Source organism: Lepisma saccharinum, chromosome 3 (genome assembly GCF_977018435.1).
Source record: "Lepisma saccharinum chromosome 3, izLepSacc3.1, whole genome shotgun sequence".
NCBI classification, from domain to species: domain Eukaryota; kingdom Metazoa; phylum Arthropoda; class Insecta; order Zygentoma; family Lepismatidae; genus Lepisma; species Lepisma saccharinum.
In genome coordinates this window covers 45,961,973-45,975,927 of record NC_139231.1, presented here as the reverse complement: position 1 = coordinate 45,975,927, position 13,955 = coordinate 45,961,973, and positions in this window count along the sequence as shown.

Below are 13,955 nucleotides of genomic sequence, written 5' to 3'. Positions count from 1 at the left end.
GCTATATACTCTTCAACTTTATTAATCACATCATTCAATCCAGTGTATCAATACTGATTACTTTACAAGCATATTCCTGTCAAACCTATTATATACAATGCACTACCATATTATTCTTTAGTGTCATATTCACTGAATATTTTTAATGTGCAGTACATGATTAGTACAATATATTCTGTACTATCCGAAAGAAGTATGGTCCCATGTAATTTGGATAAAAAAAGGTTTGTGTAATATGGAGTATATGAATATTTTCTCTCAAGGGATTTCAATCTCATCTGTGAACATTGATATAAATTTTACATCACACAGTTGATCATTTTTACATTCATCATTGTACATTCTTGTGTTCTGAAAATATTATTTTAGATGAATAATCTGCAATTCAGTACTGTTTGGAACTAACAGTTACTTTTTTAGGATTTTCTAACTAGCTACTTTTAAAAGTAGTTGTAACTGTAACAAAGTTACTCCTTCAAAATGAACAGTTACTTTTCAAGACATAACTTGTTAACTTGAAAATTTATAACATGGGGAAGAGCTTAATTTGGCAACTCTGCTTCAAACGTTGTGTCTTAAGGTGAAAGGATTGTTGAGGAATTACCTAAGACAAGGAAGCTGGGTTTCAATGCATGCTTGCTAATTTAGAACATCTATGCTTTCTTGCAATCCATCAATTCTAATTGCACATGAAGATGTCAGTGCTTTGGGTGGATTGCTGCATTCATTTGAAACATGGTAGCCAAGTAGGAAAAAACTGTTGTCAAGAGAGTGGATCTTGTTGAGTTTGGAAGGAAGAGAAAGAAACATGTGCAAGTGGAATCAAGGCCACCACATGTAAAGTACTGTGGCCAGCATGCCAATTTTCAGCAGAAAGTAACTGTACTTTTCAAATATCAGTAACTGAAACTGACTTACTTTTTAAAATAAGTAACTGTAACTCAGTCACTTTTAAAAAGTAACTTTTCAAACACTGCATTTCAGTTACATAGTGTATCTTATGAAGCATACAAGACCAGTTATTATTTGGAAACATAAGATGTTGCCTATCATCTAGGAGTTAAGTTAAAAATTTTCCTACCTGATTTCTATTTGAACAAGTTCTAAAACTTAGTGCTTCTCACACGTTACTCTAACTTAACTATATCAAATTTCATTGTGATCCTCAGTGAAAATTTCGTGCACTTCTCTTGTAAGTCATTCTCATTTCACATCAGGTGAAAATAATTTTTCTCTATCAATAATATGATTATTTCTCATTTGTTTCTAGCACAAAATGTTGATATGACAAATGCAGCAGTACAAAAATAATTTTGTTTCTTACAAACAATATTCATCAATACAATACTCGTACTACAATATTTATATTTATGTTCTTGCTTTAAAAAGTGAGAATAGTAGTTATAAAATATATAAAAATTATTTGAAAAAAGAACACAGCTGTTTCACTCTTCACTGTAATTCTCTGATGTTTAAATATTCCAAAACGTCATGATTCTTCTCATTAGAATAATGCATACATTATAAAATTAAAAAGTATATTTACATGTATTATTGTGATGATATATAAGTTTTGAACATATTAACATCAACATAGTTTTATTATAGAAACTGGGGGTATTTACCCACACAGTATAACATATTAACACAACAATGGTTTTCATTCACTCCTCAGTGTCAAGTATATGACATTGTTCTCATTTACAATTGGTACAGGAACTGCTGAGCAGTTTAGAACAATGGGTGATGATAATGCAGTTTAATGATTATTATCAGGGAACGGATTTATATGTAAATACATATTTATGTATGAAGCTGAAATCAGTTATATTTTGTATTATCTTTGCGCATCATGGCATGTAGACTCGAAAAATTCAGTTTTTATTTTCCATATTCACATGTACGAGGGTTGGGGAGTAAGTCATGGCAACCCAGTAATATTTTAATTATATGCAAAGGTGGACGGAAAATGGAGACTGTGGGAGGAAGCCTGACATGAATACTTTACCCGCTGGTCAATAGATGGCTCTGTGTGTTGTACTGGATGAGCACGGGCCGCTGGGAAAACAGCTGTAAGTCAGTCGTGGAGTAAGATGGAAGTGACCAGATTGGAACAGCGATCGTACATCACAGTGGCCGTTCTCCGGGGGAGAAATGCGAGTGATTGTCATCAAGAATTGGTAGAAGCATTAGGGAATAATGCTCTGCCATATCGAACTGTCGCAAGATGGGTAGCAGCATATCAGAGAGGTTTTCACAGGGTTGCTTGGGTTTTCTTTCATGATTCCTACCAACAAAATATCCATAATGGATACTCTTTCAGTTGTATATAACAAATTTTTAATACATCCTTCGATTGTTGAATTATTACTGGGTTGCCATGACTTACTCCCCAACCCTCATATATTAGATGTTGGCTCATATTTCACCTATTTCAGTTATTTTTACATATTACTTCCATATTTCAGAACAATTTTCAACATATACTCCATAGTCAGGCAATAAGTACATGTAGCCGTGTGACCAAAAGAGTTGGGCAAATTTCTTGCGAATAACTGACAATTTTGCACCTCACAACTGCTTGCTCTTGCTATTGTAAAAGACTTGAAATTCCCGTTTATTTACAATTGTTGTCAGCAATAGAAAATCTGTTTTGGAAACAGAAAATGAAAATACATTTTGCGTTGTTTTACAATTAATGTCAATGTAAGTGTCCTGTATTTCATGTAGCTCGTTTAGTGTCTTATAATAATAAGAAGGTAAATTTTTACAATACTTCACTCCATATTTTGGTGAAGATAACGAAATATGTGTTTACATATCACATTTTTACTACATATAAATTGTTCCCTGATTATTATTAAGTTAGCATAAAATGCAGGACACAATATTCCACAGGAAACAAAAAACAACCTATTTAGGATTACTACTAGATGAAGGCCTTACTTTAAAGAACACATCAAAAAGTTAGCATATAAGGGAAACATGCATCTTGGACAGCTGTATCCATTGTTCAAAAATGCCACATTAACAACTAGAAACAGAACGACACTTTTCAATGTGCTAATCAGAACGATGCTGACTTATGCGAGCATGGTCCTCTCAGCATAGCGCACCTTCATACCAAAGATCGCTACAAAGTGTGCAAAATAAAGTGCTAAGAATAATATCTGGTGCTGATCGATTTGTTCCCAACATGCAAATTCGCTAAATACTGGACAAAGAAACATTGTATGACTACATGCAACGTGAAAGGATAAAGTTTTGGGCAAAACAGCCACATCATATCAACCCAACCATCAGTAACATCGGTCAAAGGGATCCTAGTAGGTGGATTTATAAAATGCCTGTACTAGATTAACTCAAAAATAGCAAATACACAAATCAGCAAGTCGCATAAAACAATACACACTGCAAATGACTTAATAGAAAAAAGTCAAGTAGCACCTTTGGATGGGTGACCGTTGCAATACCAGGTTCAATTTACAACAAATAAAATGAATAAACAACTTAGGACAAGAGCAGAACAAATACAAAAGGAAATATATGTCATAGAATAGAAATGACCAGGTCTAGCTACTTAGCCTAATTCTAGTATAATTCCTACAATGTAATACAATGTTAAATGCCCTAGTAGCACGACAGTAGTGTGAAAGGGAAAAATGTCAAAACAAGGCAAACCAAAACAGGGGGGGGGGGGGTCACAAATAACACAACTAGAAGGCAACAAATGTTGCTGAAACTTTAACAAAAAATGCAAAACTGCCATGATTACTCCTGTCCTGTCCAAATACTAGTGCGTCAAAAATTATATGCACCATAACTTTGTTTGGGTTGGCCACACTGCCTTCAGTGCTTGCATGCTGAAAGGTGGTACTCTTGTGGTTATGTGGCTGAGGTTTTATTTTAATTGCTCCAGTTTTCTTTCCTTTGTTGCAGAGTAAGCACGGCCACTTCACTGGCAGTGTGCACCAAGGGAAAACAGAGATCAGTGATCTAAAGCTTGTCGTGGATGATTTCGCACACAGAACCATGACTAACAATTACATGCCCAGAATTTTTGAAAGGGGAGGGGGTTGTGTGTATTCTTTTTAGTAGTCTGTCCTAATTTTGCCATCTTATCCTCACTTTGATGTTCTTTTCTTTTTGGAATACTGGACCAAAGCGAGGGGTTATAACACCCACCAACTCCCCTCTCCTTGGGCATGACACTGATGACTAATTTGCAGAGAACATGCCACCTCGTCGACTGCTGTCCTGTGACCAGCCGGTTCGTCAGAATTATCTCTAGAGCTTGTTGAATCTTCTCGTCAGTGGTGAAGTTTGATGGACATCCTGCTCCCGCTTCCTTTTTACCCGGTCATTTTTAAACCTCTTCATCCACTCATACACACTTCTACACAGTAGAGCACGAGAGCATTGAAGTCAGTGTGACCAACCTAAAGAAAGTTATGTTGAAAGTGCAGATAATTATTTACTTCCCCTTGTACACATAAACCGGGTTGATGTTCAGCACTGCACTTCTACACTGAAGATAGACAAAGGCGATGTTAGCTCTCAAAAGCTTGGAAACTTTTCCAGAGCTCACCTGGTAGATACCCCAAGGGAATATGTTCATGTAATATCCAATCTGTTATTTTCTTCTTTAGGAAACATCTCTATCTAATTGCAACAGTGGAGATGAATCATGAAGAGACGCTCAGAAAGGAACACCCATGTGCAGGCAGGGGTAAGACACCAAGGTGGCTGCACCTCTCTTAAACCTGGCAGTAGGCACGGGTTCCATTAAAATGTAATGATATGGCAAAATCTTAAACATGTTGCAAGTTTAAATCAGGTTGAGAGCATTTGAAATGCTCTTTATTAGAATGCAATGCATCAGTAACATACGAACTTCAGTTTCTGCATTTGTAAGCCTTGGAAATTTGGCGCACAGAAATACTTGTTGTGCATGCATTGTTCCTAGTGTGGTCCATATCATGAAGAAATCTATCTGAGCGTTTGCACATTCAGGGTGAGCTATGTAGTATAAGGGAAAAAAACCTGTTAAGCAGGAAACAATGTAAGCTGCATCTGCAGCAAAGTGATCATACATTCTCGGTGTTGTAACAGAACATATAGTATGAGATTACTTATACCCGTGAAAGGTCAGTTAACCCTTAAATGCCGCAGCCCATTTTACACAATACCGCTCGAACACCGAGTGTGTTTTCAGTGGAAAGTTTAAAATTACACAAGGTTTTCATTAAAAATCTAAATCTCAGTAGCTACGAATACTAGAGTTTAGCTCATGTGATTTTAGTATAGATTAAGTTACAAGACTATGGTCGAAAAAACAATTTTCATTTATAAAGTGGAAGAAGAAGAAGAAGAAAGGAAAAGTCTTATTTTTTTATGAAATTTTAACTTTGTCAGGCTCCCATGTAGCAACACAGGGACATCTGGGTTCAAAACAGTACCTGCATATTGCCTGATGTGTGTTCAATTCTCGTAGCAAGACTTGCTAACTTGCTACTGATACTTTAGAAGAAAAAAATGTTTTCTAATGTAAAATCATTGTTTTTTCCTTTCAGTGGGAACTTTAAAATTCTACAAGGTTTTCAACAAAAATTTATTTCACAATAACTATGAACGGTAGAGTTACAAATTTAGCTCGGTTTCTTAGGCTATAAGCCAATGGTAAAAGAAAAAATATATATTTATCAAGTAGAAGAAGAAAATAAAACAATCTTATTCCTTTCACAACATTTGAACTTCATCATCAGGCCCCCACGTAGGCAATGCCAGGATGTGAGGATTCACAGTACCTGCATATTGCCTGACATGTGTTCCATTCTCGTGGCAAGAATTGCACACTTGCTGCTAATGCTTTTGGAAAAAAAATATTTCTAATGTAGAAGCATACTCTTTTTTTCTTTTTGGTGGGAAATTAAAATCTTCCCCTGTCAATATGGCCAGAATCAAATTAACGTTACTAATTACCAGGGAACAGATTTATATGTAGTAAAAAATGTCCTCGATATATATAAATAACATATTTTGTTTTTTGACCAAAATATAGAGTTAAATAGGGACTTAAAATTGTAAAAATTACGTTTTTAATAATATAAGACACTACATGAGCTACATAAAATACAGTATGCTTACATCGACATTACTTGTAAAACAATTCAAAATGTTTTTTTTTCATTTCCTGTCTCCAAAAGAATGAAAAACAAAATTTTGTTGTAAGTGTTTTAACGTGAATTTCCTTCTGTTGTCTCTTAAGATGGATTTATATTGACTAAAAGTGTGTTCAATATCACAAGAAGTATGTCACGTACACAAACTACATTGCTATTCTTTGAAATAAAGGACCATAGATGGCAGCAGGCAAGAGGAACAACGGTTATAAAAGATGCTGCGTAATTCAGTTTGGAAGGTGGATAAGAGATGGCACCACCCAGGAGAACTTATACGATTGTAAATAGAGACAACGGAAAGAGTAGATGTGATGAAATAATGTTTGTATATATTAATACTAATTATGAGGAAATAAATAAATAAATTTAACATAATAACAGGATATAAATAAGGAGAAAAGGGGAATTATCATTCAGTAATGGCATAAGTGATTAATATACAAAAGTAATGAAGTCGAATTGTAATTTCGATTTTGCGTCTTTTTCGGTTCCCACGAACTTAGACTTTCGTGTGGCTTTTGGGTTGTTATGTCCCAGGTGTAGCGCCATCTCACGGCAGCACCCAAGCACTTTTGGAAGCGCATACATTGTAGCTCCAAGTTAAGGTTAGCGCCGGCCAGGCGGCGATCTTTAACTAACCCCTTTCTCTTTGTTTGTCTGGGAGATCGATTTTATTAATATTTACGTCAATTTGAAAGAGATCGATAAAGAAAAGAAAGAAGAAAAGTACACAATATGTATTAATTGCAAGAAGAAGCAGCCTTAGCAATTATAAAAAGAAGAATCATTATTAATTATAAGAAGAAGCAGCATTATTAAGAAGGCAATTTAATTATAAATTGCAAGAAGAAGAAAATTAATTAATCAGAAGAAGAAGATGCCATACTGATTATAAGAAGTAGATGCCATATTGATCAGAAGAAGAAGATGACATATTGATTAGAAAAAGAAGAGGCTACAAGAAGAAGATGCCATATTAATTATAAGAAGAAGATGCCATACTGATTATAAGAAGAAGAGGCCATAAGAAGAAGATGCCATATTGATTATAAGAAGAAGAAGCTCGAAGAAGATTGGTTAGAATTAATAAAAAATAAAATTAGAAGAAAATTACTGTATGAAAAAACTTCAAAGATATTTAATATTTGTATATAATTAATCAAGAATATAGTACGAATTGTACCCTCAGTAGTGGGTTAAATCTGTTGTTTCCTTTCATATATTCTTAGCGTTAGTAACCTTGGTCTGTGCCCAGAGGTATCTCATTGTCTCTCCCCTGTGCTAAGCTGGTAGGTGCTTACGTGAGAGGACGTGGCATTGATTAATGGCGCCCAACGTGGGGCACGATACAGACCAGAGGTTGAAATAAAGCGAAGAATAAGAATTTGGAAAGATAAGTAAAGCAAAAATGGAAGAAGGAAAATATATATGTTGTGGTGAAGAAGGAAATAAGGAAGAAATAATACAGTGTAAGGTATGTGAAGAAATGAAACACTGGTTATGTGAAGGAATCAGGAAAGAAAAATATGAGAAGATATGTGAAAGGGGAGAAGGATATGAATGCAAGGAATGCAGGAAAGCAAAGTTAAAGGAAAAAGAAGGAAAGAAAGAAGAACAAAACACGATGGAGATGTTGATGAAAATGATGACGGAAATAAAAGAAAGTCAAGATCACAACAGCAAGGAAGTTAAAGAAAGGTTAGAAGAAAATAATAGAAAAATAGAAGAAAACAGCAGAAGGTTGGAAGAGAAAATAGAAGAAAACAGCAAAGAAGTTAAAGAAAGGTTGGAAGAAAATAATCGAAAAATAGAAGAGATGGCAGAAGTATGCGAAGAAAACAGGCAAGCATTTGAGAGAAAGATAGAAGAAGTATTAAGAATGGCAGATGAAAGACATGAAGAAACTAATAGAAAGATCGAAAAGGAAGCTTCAAGAGTGAATGAAGAATGCCAGCAGAGGAGTACAAGTTTAGAAAACAAAATTTTGGCAAATAAGAAGCAGATAGATATTAACATTTCCAAAATAGATGAAGTGGAAAACAGAGTACAAGAAATGAAAATTGTGACAGAAGAAACAATAGTAAAAGAAACTTTGAAATTAAGAGAAATGATAATTAGAGAACGACAAGAAGTTAGGGAAGAATTAGAGGAGAGTAATAAGAAGATGCAAACCCTCGAAAGTAAGATCGAAAAAGGAAAGCAAGAGAATAAAGTACAATGGAGAGAAATAATACCTAAAATAGAGGATATGAGAATACAAGATAAGTCAATAGGTTTCAATCGAGACGGAAATGATAGAAAAGAAGAGTATGAAAAGAGGAGAATAAAAAAGGAAAGTAGTAGCGACGAATCGAATACAGAGGAGGAAATAAAGCATAAAAGGAATCATCAGAGGAAGAAAAGGAAATGGAAAAGTAGTGAAGAAGGGAGCGACAATGGAAGATGGTTGGACAAAGTAAACGGAAATAATTTGGAAGAGGAAAGATATAAGACAAGAATCCCTAAACCTAATGAATTACAACACTTGCCCAAGTTTAATGGAAATATATCTGACAAGTGTCCACGAAAATTCCTGAAGGAACTAACAACTAACGTGAAGCTAATGAGGATACCAGGAAATATGATACTGGACTTAATCGAAGGATGTTTTGAAAAGTCTGCAGCAGGCTGGTATCAGTTAAATCAGCACAAGTTTGGAACATTCGAAGAGTTCAGTAAGAGATTCTTGGAATATTATTGTAGCGAGGAAATTAAGGAAAGGCAACTGGAGACATTGAAAAGAAAATATATAGATTGGTCCAAGGTTGAGAGTTTGGAAGCACACACGTGGGAAACATTAAGGAGCTTCAGAAATTTGAATGAAAAGTGGAATGAGGAAGAGTTGGTTAGACAAGTGATACAAACACTACCAATATGGACGCAAAGAGCGGTGGCTGTAGTAAAGATAAGGAAGGTGGAAGACTTGATAGACTACCTCAGAACAGATGACATGCTGAAAAAGACTCAAAGGTCATGGGATAAAGAAAAGGAAGGTAGATATTATCCTAAGAGGCATCATCCTGAAGAGGAACAACGTCCAGAGCAGAAATTCCGGAAACAAGAATTCGGGATTAGGAACATAGAAGTCAGAAATGCATATAGAGGCAGAGGAAGAGGATTCTTAGAAGATAACGGAAACGGCAGAAGGCGAAATAATGTTCAGGAAGAGCAAAGAAATTATGATAGAAGGAATATAGGACCGTGGAGAGGAAACCGCGCATATAGAGGAAGAAATGATTATTGGCAAAATGTGAACCGAAGAAACTCAGAAAGAAGAATGGAGATAGAAGAAAGGCAACCTAGAGGAAACAATTACAACGAGAGGAATGAGAGGGGAAATACTGAGATAAATGAAGAGCGAAGAGAAGCAGTGGAATTAGTCAGAAGCCAAGTGCAGAACGAAGTAGGAAATGATGGATGGCAGCAGATAAATGAGGAGTCGAGGAACGTGGAATCGGTCGAGAGGCTAAACTTGTAGAGCTCTCGCAGCAACTCCCAGGTGTGAGAGCAAAGGAAAATGATGAATATATGAAGGGAGAACATAAGATAAATGAAGAAGGAATTCTGAAGTTATTTTTAATTGGAGAGCCGAGTTTTGAAAACTTAAAACCTGGAAGATCATTGTATGTGGAAGCAGAAATAATAGAAATTAAGGTTAAATGCTTGATCGATTGTGGGAGCGTTGTCGAAGTAATGAGCTATAAATGTTGGCAAAGAATTAAAGAGAAATATCCACAAGCAAAATTAGACGCTTCTGAAAAGGACAAAGTCAGATTAGTTATGGCTGCGGGAAATGAAGAATACAAAATTCAGGGCACGGTACGCATTATGATGAGCATCAGAGGAGCGAATTTCGAAGTAAAATTTCTGGTGATAAAGGGTTTGAGGTGTGATATAATCCTAGGAGTACCTTTCTTAGAAAACTACAATGGGCACATACATATAAAAGAAAAACGGCTAAATCTAGAATCAATGGAGAACATGAAAGTAGATATCCCTATGGAAGACGAAATAAAAAGTTCTGAGAGCGAAATAGGCATTAGGAAGCAAAGCCTTGTATATCATAAACATGATGCAGTATATAAGAAGAAAGACTACGATGATATACTTGAAAATGAAAATATAAGAAGTGAATATGAAAAAGAGGTCGAAAGAGAGGACCATAAATATAATGCATCGAAAGAAGAAATACAAGCCAAAGTGGATGAGTGTCATTGGATCTCGGAAAATGAAAAAGAAGATTTAAGACATATTTTGTTGAGACATAGGGGAATATTTAGCCAGCGCCCAGGAGTGACGGATGTATACACCTATAGGATTGAGGTAGACACAGCGAGTCCAATAGTGTCAAAGCAATATCCTATACCCTTTGCGAAGAGAGAAGCAGTAGAAAAGGAATTGAAGAAATGGTTAAGTTGGGGGATAATAGAGAACTCTAATAGCGTACACGTAAGCTCAATGCACGTGGTAGACAAACCGGACGGAGGTGTGAGGCCCGTACTGGATTTAAGAGAGCTAAATAAACATGTGCTACTTCCCAGAAATCAAGTAGAAAGAATAAATGAATTACTACACACTTTTTCAGGCAGCATATACTTCACATCATTTGATATGACTTTGGGATATTTTCAAGTAGAAATAGAAGAAGAGTCTAGGAAATATACAGCGTTTCGATATGGATCAAGGTTATTTCAATTTAGAAGGCTTCCATATGGTTTAAATTCCTCAGTATCAGCTTTTATGACGGCTCTAAATAGAATATTTAGTATAGAAACAAGAGAATGGCTTGCTATATATGTGGATGATATGTGTATACATACAAAAGATTGGGAGAGACACATAGAAAAAATAGATTGGGTATTAAGCAAATTGGCAGAAGCAGGATTAACTGTCAAATTGGAAAAATGCTCTTTTGCAAGGAAGGAAATACGTTTCCTAGGTCATATAGTATCTGGAGGTGAAATAAAGATGTGCCCAGACAAAAATGACGCTATAAGAAAGTTCCCAAGGCCAAACACAAGGAAACAACTTCAAAGATTCCTGGGAGTATGTAATTGGCGATCAAAATTTATACACAATTTTGCAAGCAAAGCCAAGCCATTATATGAACTCCTCAGAAAACATATAAAATGGAAATGGGAAGAAGACGAAGAGGAGGCTTTCCAAAGACTTAAGCAAGACCTTATACAAGCACCAGCTATAAGCCAACCTGATTTTGGGAAAATGTTCTTTTTAGGTACCGATGCATCAAACATTGGATTGGGAGCATACCTATTTCAGAAAAACGAATCCAATGAGGATAATGTGATACAATATGCTAGCAGATGCTTGAAGAACTTTGAAAGAGCATATACGATAAATGAGCTAGAGTGTCTGGCGATAATATTTGGAATAGAAAAGTTCTCTGCATATCTGAAAGGCAGAAGATTCAAGGTGGTATGTGATCACAAGAGTCTAGTTTGGTTAAATTCTGCAAGACAGTGGAATGCAAGGCTTACGAGATGGGCAATATTACTGCAACAGTACAGTTTTGATGTTATAGATATAAAAGGAAAGGAAAACCATGTTGCAGATACTCTAAGCAGAGCACCTTTAAAGATAAATCAGGAACCAGAGGAAGTCATTAGGCTAGAAATCAACGCTATCGCTGAGGAAGAAGTAAATGGTATTAAAGAAGAGGAATGGCGAGTTGGAACAGAGGAAGATGAGGAATTAAGGGATATTATCAAGGTGTTAAAAGGAGAGGAAGGAAACAAGAAAACAAGGATGTCAAAGATAAAGAACAGATACAAAGTTATAAATGGCATCGTTTTCCAAGTTAGTTATGAGAATCCGAACCAAGTATGGATTAGTGTACCACGAACCTTGATAAGAAGAGTACTCGAGGTCGTGCATGAAGGATCTGGCCACTTCGGAGTTGACAAAACGTTGAGATTAGCTAGAAGATTTTACGTATGGAAGACTATGAAGAGTGACGTTGTTAACCATGTTAGAAATTGTACAGTTTGCGTACAAACTAAACCATCAAAGATAAAATTCAGGAAAGAAGAATTACATATTATCGCGAAATGGCCATTAGACATGGTTTCTATAGATCTAATAGGACCATTACCTAGGTCTAAGGGATTTTTGTACATATTGACGTGTGTGGACATATGTAGCAAGTTTATCATGTGCTATCCTTTAAAGAAAGCCACAACCAAAGAGATAGTCAAGAAGTTGGATGAAGGATTTATAAAACATTATGGTAGTCCAAAGAAAATGCTGACAGACAACGGGACTCAATTTACTTCAGAGTATTTCAAGGAGTATACATATTTCAAAGGGATAAAATTGATTAATGTAACAAGATATCATCCAAGTTCAAATCCAATTGAGCGTTACAATGGAGAGATTGTGAGGTTACTCAGAATGTACTGTCATGATCATCATACAAGGTGGTGTGCAGTAATTAACAGGATAGTTCGATTATTAAATAACTCTATATCAGCTGAGGCGAATATGAGCCCGATAGAGATTTTCTTGGGATATGAGGCAGAGCCGATGATTTTTGATGATTTAGAATGGCCAAAGAAGGTTATGGAAAGAGGAACAAGGAAAGAATTTTTCAATGACTTGTATAACAAAAGAAAGAAGAGGACGTCAAAAGAGGAAGCGAAAGGAAAGAAGATAGAAGTAAAGAGGGGTGATATAGTTTATTGTAAAACACACCCAATAAGTAAGGCCATTGACCGTACAATTAAAAAATTGTTTTTCAAATACGAAGGTCCGTATAGTGTATTAGAAACGTTTAGAAACACTATAGTTATACAAGATATGGTGACAAAGGAAGTAAGAGAAAACTTAGATAATGTAAAAAGATATAATTGTACGGAAGACGTTAAACAAATGTTGAAAAGTACACATGAGAAGTGAATAGTAAGAATGGATGTTGAAGAAAATTTTTCCTTGCATACGAAACTTCTCAAAAGGAAAAATTTTGCCCAGAGGAGGGGAATTTTGTGTCACGTACACAAACTACATTGCTATTCTTTGAAATAAAGGACCATAGATGGCAGCAGGCAAGAGGAACAACGGTTATAAAAGATGCTGCGTAATTCAGTTTGGAAGGTGGATAAGAGATGGCACCACCCAGGAGAACTTATACGATTGTAAATAGAGACAACGGAAAGAGTAGATGTGATGAAATAATGTTTGTATATATTAATACTAATTATGAGGAAATAAATAAATAAATTTAACATAATAACAGGATATAAATAAGGAGAAAAGGGGAATTATCATTCAGTAATGGCATAAGTGATTAATATACAAAAGTAATGAAGTCGAATTGTAATTTCGATTTTGCGTCTTTTTCGGTTCCCACGAACTTAGACTTTCGTGTGGCTTTTGGGTTGTTATGTCCCAGGTGTAGCGCCATCTCACGGCAGCACCCAAGCACTTTTGGAAGCGAATACATTGTAGCTCCAAGTTAAGGTTAGCGCCGGCCAGGCGGCGATCTTTAACTAACCCCTTTCTCTTTGTTTGTCTGGGAGATCGATTTTATTAATATTTACGTCAATTTGAAAGAGATCGATAAAGAAAAGAAAGAAGAAAAGTACACAATATGTATTAATTGCAAGAAGAAGCAGCCTTAGCAATTATAAAAAGAAGAATCATTATTAATTATAAGAAGAAGCAGCATTATTAAGAAGGCAATTTAATTATAAATTGCAAGAAGAAGAAAATTAATTA